At 48.5% G+C, this 10,712-nt stretch overlaps 1 long non-coding RNA gene across 3 annotated transcripts in view; it reads right to left on the reverse strand.

Annotated features, from left to right (window-relative positions):
- LOC144307269 (uncharacterized) overlaps positions 1–10,709 on the reverse strand; it is a 19,728-nt gene extending 9,019 nt beyond the window's left edge. For 2 of the 3 annotated variants that reach the window (XR_013374178.1, XR_013374177.1), the window contains exons 1-4: positions 10,190–10,709; positions 5,873–6,017; positions 4,846–5,021; positions 2,873–2,989 (exon numbers count right to left, since the gene is read on the reverse strand). This is a non-coding gene — a long non-coding RNA (uncharacterized LOC144307269). Of the gene's footprint in view, positions 1–1,039; positions 1,862–2,872; positions 2,990–4,845; positions 5,022–5,872; positions 6,018–10,189 lie in introns of those variants that run through there. The other variant, XR_013374179.1, reaches the window with a different exon arrangement.
- Between the last annotated feature and the right edge of the window lie 3 nt (positions 10,710–10,712).

The raw sequence follows: 10,712 nt of genomic DNA on the forward strand, positions 1-10,712 counted from the left end.
TCTCTCCAACTACTTTTTCCTCTATCCTCCTTCCAAGGCTACAGTCAGAAAACCTCACAGACATCATATGATGTCCCATCAAGTCCCAGCGCACTGCTGGGTCCAGAAGGTTGAGGACAGGGGCATGGGCTGGCAGTCCCGAAGCTCCTGTTTTTGTCCTGGCTCTGCTCCAGCTCAGATGCTTGTTGGTGGTCAGACAAACCCATGTCTTTGTCTGTCTGGACCTCGGTTTCCCTACTTCTATGGGTGGATGGAGACCTTCCCTCCTCTGAACTGTCTATAGGGGAAACAGCACCAGACCTGTGTTCTGTTTGTTTTAAAGATTTTATTTATTTATTCATGAGACAGAGAGAGAAAGGCAGAGACATAGACAGAGGGAGAAGGAGGCTCCCCACGGGGAGCCCGATGTGGGACCCAGATCCCAGGACCCCAGGATCACAGACCTGAGCCAAAAGCAGACGCTCAACCACTGAGCCACCCCAGGCATCCCCCCAGTCTCGTGTTCTGATCTCAGTCCTCTCCACTAGCTGTGGCAGTCTGGAGAACTCCCTTAATCTCCCCAAACCTCTGTTTTGCATATGTAAAATGCAGATGATTTTTGTTTTTGTGAGGATCAGATAAGAGGGCATGTGCTGAAGGGCTCACTTAGCTCAGGGGTTAAGGACGAGTTAACCAAAAGGGTCAGCTGAAAGAAGATTTACAGATGGCAAAAGATTTTGCAAATCGCACATCTCCCATCGCCTCCAGCACAGCGTTGGCTGCGGAACAGAGTCAGTAAACACAGGTCAGACTGAATTGGAGACGCACTCGGAGGGGTCAGGAGCTACAAGGTGAGCTCACCTGTATCCTAGGTGGCTTCTCCTTTCTCCAGCGATAGACAAGAAACGGTACATGGATGCGCTTGCCCCTAAATGCAGTGTAGGGGCGGGGCGCGGTGGGAGCGAGCTGGGGATCTTCCACCTGCCGAGGCTCTCCTCCCCCACCCCCCACCCCCCACCCCCCACCCCCCCAAGCCGAGCGTTCTCGGACCAGTCTCTTCCCGCCGCTGCGGGCTGGGGCGCGTGCTGCAGGCGGCGCTCTCCCACCACCTGGGCCTCGGCGGAGTAGGGGCTGGGGTAGGGAGCGAGGGAGAGGGGAAGTGTGGAGGAGCAGCAGCCCCACGCGTCGCTCACATATTTACATCTGAACTGTCAAAATAGTTATTTTTAAGTCGAGTTCCGTCTGCTGCGGCTCGGGGAGCGGGGCGGGCGCGGGGGCTGCGGGCCGCGGGGGCCTGTGCGCGGTGGAGCCGCGGCCACTTGGTGCTGGGGTCCCCCGCCCTCAGCCCTCAGCCCCCCTGGGCCTCCTCCGTAGCTCTTAGCTGCCTCGTGGCCCATCCCAGATCCAGGTGGCGTTTTGCGGCCCAGCCCGCACCTGCACAGCATCCCCACCATCAGCCCTTCCCGCGGGGACAGGAGTTGAAGGGCTCGAACTTCGGGAGTCGGTGCGCATGGGTGGGGGGGGGACGGTGCCTGAAGATCAGGACCCTTGGGGGTTCCCGAAGTGGAGACGATGACTTCGCCCTGAATGTCCGGAGTGGCAGGCATTAATTGTTCTCTGCAAAGTGAGGGACCTGTGGCTTTGACACTCCTGACGCTTCTTTCTGGCTCTCTCGCTCTCTCGGGGGCAGTGGGGTTTGAGACAGACGCTGGCTGGCCCTGCTGCCATCAATATGTGTCCCAGCCCTGTCCAATGTCTGCTCCGTAATGAGTAGTGTTTCGGAATGTCACCTCTGTTAATGGGGAAGCGCCACCTGTGCACAGCCGGAACCACCTCTCCGTCTTCATTAGGCAGTCCGCGGCCTGGCTGCCGGCGGCCCTCGCTGGGTGACAGATGATGGGGACGAGGAGTGAACGCAGTAGCCTCCTGCTGTCCAGGATTCATTCCCAGACAATGACTCTGAATGCCCGTCCCAGCCCTCTCCCCTCCCCCCCAAAAAAGAGCTGAAAAAAATGCCCTTCTAGGGCAAAATGGATAATCGGGTGAAGGAGAGTTGCTGTCATTTCCAGAAACAGACACCTGCCTGGTCACTGTGGTATCCTGTCTAGATTGCATTTGGGGCATCTTCTTCCTCCCCACCCCAGCTATCTTCACAGACCACCTTTTATATCCTTTCTAATTGGTGCACCGTGCAGAAGTCACAGGATTGAAATTCTAATGCCAGGCTTCCCTCTAGCCAGACCTACATACGGCCTCCCAGCAAAATCCTGCTCCTTTTGAATCTCAGCTATCATAACCACCCGAGACAGGGGACATTGAGATAAGCCCCAAAATGGCATGAGGCACAGACATGGTTTCAGAGGACTCCTGCTATGATGATAAAAACATCACCATGGAGACCATATTCCTCTGATTCAGATTAATGTTCCCACCCTCCCCCAGAGGCTGTGGCATCTCCTTCATCTCCTCCACTGCCCAACCAAATTAAGCTGGACCCAGAAGCATCCATCCATATGCTCTATGTGATTGGAAGTGGAGGTGGGTTAGTGTCCCTTTGGAGGGTTAGGGGTGAGGGTGGTGATGGTTTGGATTTTCTCAAGGCAACTGTCTGGTCCACAAGCTACATAGATAGTTGGTTTCTTGACTGGAGCTGGTGGTAGAAGTAGCTTCGCTTCGAACAGCTGTGAGGGGCCCCCTGGGAGCCTGAGTTCTACACATGTCTCTTCTCTGTCTCAGTAAAGGTCACCCTTGTCCACCCAGATACTTGAGCCAGAAATCATCCTTCATTTCAAGCCGGAGAGTCATTCTTGACACCCACACTCTCCACCCTACGTTTGACCCATCACCAAATCCTGTTGGCTCTCCCTCCTAAATCTCCCCCAAACATGCTTACCTGCACCTCCGCCGCCAACACCTTCATCGGAGCCATCACCTCTTCTCACCTTGCCTCTCTGGTCTCATCTCTCCCACCCTCTTGCTGATGCTGTTGCAGCCACCTGGCTTTCTTGTTCTGGGCATACAAGCATGACCCTCCCTGACCACCCAATCTGAATTAGCCCCCTGCGCCCCCCCCCAAGTCCTTATCTCATTATCACACTCTGAAATGTTCTTGTTCACTTCATGAATTGAAGGGAATTCCTAGGACATGAGCTCTAGGAGGGCAGGAACCCCATTACTTTATTTACTCTTTTTTTTTTTAAAGATTTATTTATTTAACACAAAGAAAGTGAGAGAGAGGCAGAGACACAGGCAGAGGGAGAAGCAGGCTCCATGCAGGGAGCCCGTGGGACTCGATCCCAGATCTCCAGGATCACGCCCTGGACTGCAGGCGGCGCCAAACCGCTGCGCCACCGGGGCTGCCCACTTGATTTACTCTTAAATCCAGAACAGTGTCAGGCACGTTCCTGAGGTAGACCTCAGGAATTATTTGTTCAATGAATGAATGATTTGCTGCAACCTAATGATACCCCTGTGTGCAATCCTGCGCCACTCCTACCATCCTCTCTACAGCATCTAAAGGCATCTCTTCTAGACACAAACGTCATCATGTCACTCCCCTGCTCAAAGCCCTGTGCTGACAGGCAAAATGTTCACAACCGTTGAAGCAGAGTGAAGGGTGTGTGTGTGTTTCATTAAACTTTCACTTTACTTGCTTATAATTTCCTTCTGCCTGAAACTGTTTAAAATTAACTGAGTTTAAAAGTTATGGCTGGCTCAGTCAGTGGAGCATGAGACCCCTGATCTTGGGGTTGTGAGTTTGAGCCCCATGTTAGGTATAGAGATTCCTTAAAAAAAATTTTTTTTTTAATCCTAAAAACGTTGTGGAAATTTAAAAAAAAATGGCTCCCACTGTCCTCAGGACAGAGCCGAGAGCTCCTTGTGCTCCCTAATTCCTCCCTCACCCCCACTGCCGCCAGTCGTCAGCCTTGCACCTTAGCTGTCACCTCATTGCTCTACACACTCAGGAGATCCCCAGGAAACATCAACATTCCTTAGTACCAGGAACAGGTAGAATTCTCTGGAACAGTTTTGTTTTTATTTTGTGAGTATGGAATGGGCTAGATTTTTGTGTGGCTGTGGAAAGCTAGGTCAAATTGGAAATCCTCCTGCATGCACAGTAACCATATATATGGGCTATTAGGGTTTCCTTCTCTTTTAGCCTTGTTCTTGGTTCCGTTTGCTGCTTCTACTTGTTCTTTTTTATTTTGCTTCCACCTTGATTCTCTTTCCGTGATTGTCCTAAACTCTTGCATAGTTTCTTTTAAATCGCGAGAATTGACCTCTCCTGGGTTTTAAGGGCAGGTCTGGATCTCCCACCATGCCCTCTCCATCTGGGTTGTCTAGCCTTTTTTTTTTTTTTTTAAGACTTGATTTTTATTTATGAGAAAGGGGGGGAGGAGTAGAAGGAGGGGGATAAACAGACTCTTAGCTGAACTGGGAGTCTGACTTGGTGCTCCATCCCACAACCTGAGATCATGACCCGAGCCAAAACCAAGAGTCAGATATTTAACCAACTGAGCCACCCAGGCACCGCATGTCTAGTCTTTTATTAAATGTGGCTGCTCCTTAGTGAGTGTTCTGAGTGTTCCTCTCACTGAATGAATACCCTCCCTTTACTGCACTGGAAGTCCGTTCCCTCTCTCTGGAATGTTCCTTGGAGGAAAAGCAGATCCCTGACTGTTCTTTACAGAAGGACAGTTTCCCTGGCCTCAGGACAAAAGGTGGGCTATGATACTGGATGAGGTTGGAAGATGTCCCTGTCATCTCCATGTCCGTCCTCTCCCCATTGAGAGCCCTGGGATATGTCCCTAATGCCATGGCATAGTAATGAGGCTTTACTCACAACTCACACTTTTGAGCACTTACTTGTGGGCACTTATTGAAAATAGTGTTTCGGGATCCCTGGGTGGTGCAGCGGTTTGGCGCCTGCCTTCAGCCCAGGGCGCGATCCTGGAGACCCGGGATCGAATCCCACGTCGGGCTCCCGGTGCATGGAGCCTGCTTCTCCCTCTGCCTGTGTCTCTGCCTCTCTCTCTCTGTAACTATCATAAATAAATAAAAATTAAAAAAAAAAAAAAGAAAATAGTGTTTCAAACACCTGAGATGCAGTAATTCAGTCCTCAGTAATTCCATGAAACATGTACCGTTATTATATTTCCATTCTGAAGTTGTGAAAGCCAGGGCCCAGGGTAAGAGAGCTTCCAGTATGTCGCAGGTCCAGGATACAAGCAGAGGCAGACAGTCAGGAGATAGTCCTAACCCCTCTGCATTTGCCTCTCAAGGTCCTCTGGTGGCTTTCGAGCTCCTGGCTGGGACTCTGGCAGTCCAAAGCCTCTTTGTGTTCCTCCACTACCATTCATGACCATTTCATGGGGACACTAGGGCCAGGAGCCCATGACATCTCCCTGCTGGTGTCTCTTCCCCTGAAATGCATCTTGCCCTGCACTGTCAGGACAGTCTTCCTGTTGGCCTTGCTGTCAGACTGAGCACCCCATCAGCCGCATGAAGGGGGGACCTAACATTCTCATCAGAGGGCCCCAGAATGGGAGGATCCTGGAGGCAGAGCGGTGCTGGGGGCCTAGACCTAGCCAGGAAATCCTAGGGCTCTTTGGTTCCACCGTATCCATCCACTTCTCTAAGCAAGTGCTTTGCTGAAGCCAGCCTACTCCATTCCTTTGTTCCTGACGTGTCCTCGCCTAGAATGCCCATCCTCCTGCTTCCTGCCTTCCCGGACCTTGCCTGTGCTTTAGCTCCCACTCTGAATTCCTCCTCCTCCAGGAAGCTTTCCCTGAACACTTGCCACTCCCAACCAGCGGGGATGCTTTTCTCTACTTCTGAACCTCTGTGGCACTCACGGGTACTGCTGTGTTGGCGATTATGAACTTTGATTTACCTTTTCCCTTGTGTGTGGTTTGGTTTCTCCATTTAGAACATCGTCCCTTTGAGGACAAAACGCACGTTTCTCGTTATCTGTCACCCATGGATTATACAGAATTTCTTGCAGGCTTATGCACAATGAATCTCCGTATGCAGGACTTCTAGGACACCAGGAAGGAAGACCTCAGGATCAGAACTTGTCAGTATCTAAGGTTTGATTTGTGCTCATAACAGGACTAGAGGTCATTTTGGTTTTAGGAAGCAGTATAGGGAACAGTCTAGATGAGTAGCTTCCTAACTTTGTGTGGCACTCAAATTTTTCCTTTAAGGGCACCTGGGTGGCTCAGTCAGTTAAGCATCTGCCTTTGGCTCAGGTCATGATCTCAGGGTCCTGGGATCGAGGCTCTGCTCAGCTGGGAGTCTGCTTCTCCCTCTGCCCCCTGCTCTCTCTCTCTCTCTCTCTCTCAAATAAAATCTTTAAAACTTTTTTTCCTTTAAAGCAGTCTTCTGGGGCACCTGGGTGGCTCTTTCAGTTAAACATCCTACTCTTGATTTGCGCTTAGTCATAATCCCAGTATCAGGAGTTTGAGCCCCACATCGGGCTTCACTTTGGTATGGAGTCTGCTTAAAGATTCTCTCTCCCCCTTCCTTCTGCCCCCTGCCCTCGACCCCCTAGTACTCTGAAAGAAAGAAAGAAAGAAAGAAAGAAAGAAAGAAAGAAAGAAAGAAAGAAAGAAAGACAGTCTTCATAGGAGCTCCATATGTAAAGCAGTCAGGGTTGGGCTTGCTCTGGGCCCTCAGCCCTCCATGGCAGCTAAGAGGAAATCTTGGGGCCGAAGTATTATAGCTTAAAAATCACTAGGGAGGATCATGTCTTACTTCACAGAAGAGGAATTTACAAATTTGAGCCACTGAAAGAAGAAACTATATGCACTCATTTTAGTAAAAGCATATTTGCTGGTGTGTTTATAAAACAGCAATTAAGCGACTTTCTCCCTTTATTTAATACAAATTTGTTTTTGTTTTTTTCTCCATTAACCTTGTTCATACCTTATTCTCTTGAGAAGATGCTTCTGCCAGAGGCCTGCCTGCATTTGATTAAACGATCTGTTTACTCCTCCGTTGTCCCCAAGAAACAGGCAGCTCCTTGACAGCAGAGACACTGCTGTGTTCTTACCTTCAGGCTGAGCCAGGTGCTCAGCGCATAGTGGGTGCTCAGAGACGAAACTCCCAAGGGATCTGAGTCCCTCTCCATGAGCTAGACCCAGCTCATGCCCACTCCCCACCCCACCTCACCCCCAGCAGATGATTCACCCCGAATTTTAATGTGAAGTGTCTTTCTCCTGCTGCTCAGCCTAAGTCTGAGCAGCTACCCTGCCCTCCCCTTCACTGCTCTCCCCCTCCCCTGCCCAGCTGTTACAGGCTCAGAGAATATTAGTTAATTTTAATATTAGCCTAAGAAAGATTAATTAGGAAGGCAAATTTGCTCTAAAAGGTGTAATTAATTCCAAAGCCAAATAGAAGAGCATTATGGATTATCTGCATCACTGCTGCCTTCAAGTAGTGTTGGATAATCAAGGACTGACTAGACAATACAGAATCATTGCAGTGTCGGTGCAGTGTAGACCAAACCCCATATGGTTCCTTCTGGAAGTGGGCTCATGACAGAAACAAAAGATTTAGATGGAGCTCATGCCTGTGACAGTGAAGTCAAGAGGAAACATCCAATCAGACATCCTGTCCTGACTATTCCAGCTCCTAAATCCTTCAAGAATCAGTCCTCCCTCCACACTGGCCTGGTCCAAGTCTGAATCAACTCTTCTCTGGACTGTTGGAACAGCTCCCCTGAGTATAGCCTCCAGACTCTGCACAACCAGCTTAGTCTCCACACAGAACCAAACTTAAGTTGTATCAAATGCACAAACACAGGAAGCCCCCAGCCAGTGTCAAACAGAAATTTAATCTTGCCAAGTCCCATCTCCAAACTTGCAAATGTGCCCAGAGGTGAAGAGTGAATTCTTTTAACGCGGCCCACAGGCACCTTCCCAAATTAGCCCCAGACTATCCCCCAGCTCATTTCTCTCATTGGTCTTCTATCACCGCACTCCTAGAATGACGGTCCCCAGCCCCCCTTGTTATAGGGCACACTGCTCATTCTGGAAGTCTCAGCCTAAACACATCAACACTTGGGGTTGGGGGTTTCCAAATCTGGGTTCCTGTAGCACTGTGTTAACAGCTTACCTTATTTTCCTGCCATTATTCTCTTTTTCTTGAAGGAGAAAATGAGCGCCTTACAAGGAGAACTGTATCTTTGTATTCTCCTCTCTACCACTTTATAATTTAGGCCAAGCATGAGTCTGTCTCGTAGGAGATGATCAATAAATATTTGTTGAAAGGGGGATGCCTGAGTGGCTCAGCGATTGAGCATCTACCTTTGGCTCAGGGCGTGATCCCGGGGTCCTGGGATCAAGTCCTGCATCGGGCTCCCTGTGTGGAGCCTGCTTCTCCCTCTCCCTGTGCCCTTACCCCCACTTGTGTGCGTGCTCTCTCTCTCTTTCAATGAATAAATAAATAAAATCTTTAAAAAAAAAAAAAAAGAAAAGAAGGGCAGCCCGGGTGTCCCAGCAGTTTAGCACTGCCTTCGGCCCAGGGTGTGATCCTGGAGACCGGGGATCGAGTCCCACGTCGGGCTCCCTGCATGGAGCCTGCTTCTCCCTCTGCCTGTGTCTCTGCCTCTGTCTTCGTGTCTCTCATGAATAAATAAATAAAACCTTTAAAAAATATTTGTTGAAAGGGATGGGTCAGTTAATGACTCCAACGATGATAGCAACAGACTTTGCCCAGGTGAAACCCAAACTTCCTCTTTTCTCCCCTAGTCAATAGTAAATTCAGTTTGAAATATCTGGGGAAAATGCCTCGGTTCTCTGCTTCCTTTTGCCCGCGTCGCTGAGGCTCAGAGACAGGTGCCTTCAGGAGGGAAGTCGAGGATAATGGCAAGTGATGCAGACTTCAGCCTGACAGCTGCTGATCTTTGCTTTAGTTGATTCCCCCCTTTGCAAACGGTTATTGGCAATTGAAACTGCAAATCTACTATCTGCTCCCCTATGTAAATTGCATTTACATTTAAATTGTGCATTCTTCCAGAGGACCGGGTTAGTAAATAACAGCAGATTAAACTTGAGGAGAGGAAATTGTGCCCACGTCAAACCTGAGACCGAAGTGGCATCTGGCTTTTACTATTTCCGTTATTTCGGTTTAATAACAGCATGTGGCATTAAGGGAAAAGAAATTGGATCTACATTTTAATGAAAAGAGGAAGCTCTCAGGGTTTAGATACCTTATCATGTTGAATACCTCCTCGATTGGCAATTAAAACTTACTTCCCTCAAGAAATGGAATAAAATATCTTTGCAGCCATGGAGGGAATAATAAACAAAAAGACTAGTGAATGCCCAGGACTTCACAGATAAAACCGAGGGAAAGGGATGCTGCAAACATCAAAACCAAGTATTTCCAGATCCTGCAGAGTATAGGAATACTTAAACAGAATAACGCTGAGAACAGAATCATGGATATGCTGGTGGGATCTTCAAGAGAATAATTTCAGATAGAATAGTTCGCACATAATAGGAGGCTCAACCCAATCAGATCATCTGATTGAATCCTTTGTCAACCTAGCTTCCTTTAAACTGCAGAGGTCTAAGAAAATATTCTAGAAATGCCTGTTTCATCCTAATAGTCTAACTGTTTAAATGCAAGCAGTTCCACCTGCTGGCTGCTTTTTGTTGAAAGCAATTCTGGGAAATGTAAACAAAATGCTTATGCATCCTAATAACCCAAGCCTATCATTTATTTGCTTTGATTGAAACAAATGTGTCAATTTTCCAAGTCTTTGTTTGGTGAATCCAATGTTTGGGTGTTGGCAAATGTTTGCATTACATGTTTGTTTGGAAACTGATGCTCTATTCAGAAACTCTAGAGCTATAGCCCTCGGAACCACAGCCTGGAATCATTCAATGAGCCTCCCTGAGGATGCGCACAAAGATGCTTAATCTTTTCCCAGAATCTGGGTGGTGATGAAATGGTAGAGTCTTATGGGCAGGTATAAGTGGGATGGGGCCTGTTAGGGAAGAGACTAGATACACCGACTTTGAGGACATGGCTCATGCATAATGGGAATAATGGGAAATATTTATATAGTGCTTACTAGGTGCCAAGTGTTTTATGTATATCATAAACTCATTGCCTCTGAGGAACAGCCCTATGAGGTAGGTCCCATAGTCATCCCAGGTACAGATGAGGAAAAGGAGACCCAGTGAGGTTACTAACTTACCTTACCCGATGTCCCCCAGCTGGTAAGAGATAGAGCTGGGATGTGACTCCAGGCAGGCTGGCTCCCTATCCCCCGAAGCCCTCCGGGTGACTCCCTCCTATCCCTTAATTAAGACAGCGTGTTCTTCCATATTTACATCTCATCTTGTGTAATTTTTTCTCAGGTCTTGGCCTCCTTTTAAAAAGACTCAAGCTAATAGACTGAAGGATCTTCTTATTCTTAGATGAGCAATTCTCTGAGGGAGGTTAATATAGCCTCCCACTCTGCCTAGAATTCATGGCCAAATTACCCATCTCCTACTGTAGATCTTTTGAGAATGGCCAAGACGCTTGGGTTTGATTTTTTTCCTTTACCTTCCCCTTTTCCTGGCTCTGCTAGGTTTGGTAGTATCTCTTTCCCCTCACTTCTTGTGCATAATGATAACGTCTCTGCATCTCTTGACATTTTATCATGGCAGGCTGCCTCTAAAGTCAACCAGTGCCTCCTCCTGTCTGAACTTAGGTTAAATTAATCATCTGGCTTT

Source organism: Canis aureus, chromosome 38, assembly GCF_053574225.1.
Source record: "Canis aureus isolate CA01 chromosome 38, VMU_Caureus_v.1.0, whole genome shotgun sequence".
NCBI classification, from domain to species: Eukaryota; Metazoa; Chordata; class Mammalia; order Carnivora; family Canidae; genus Canis; species Canis aureus.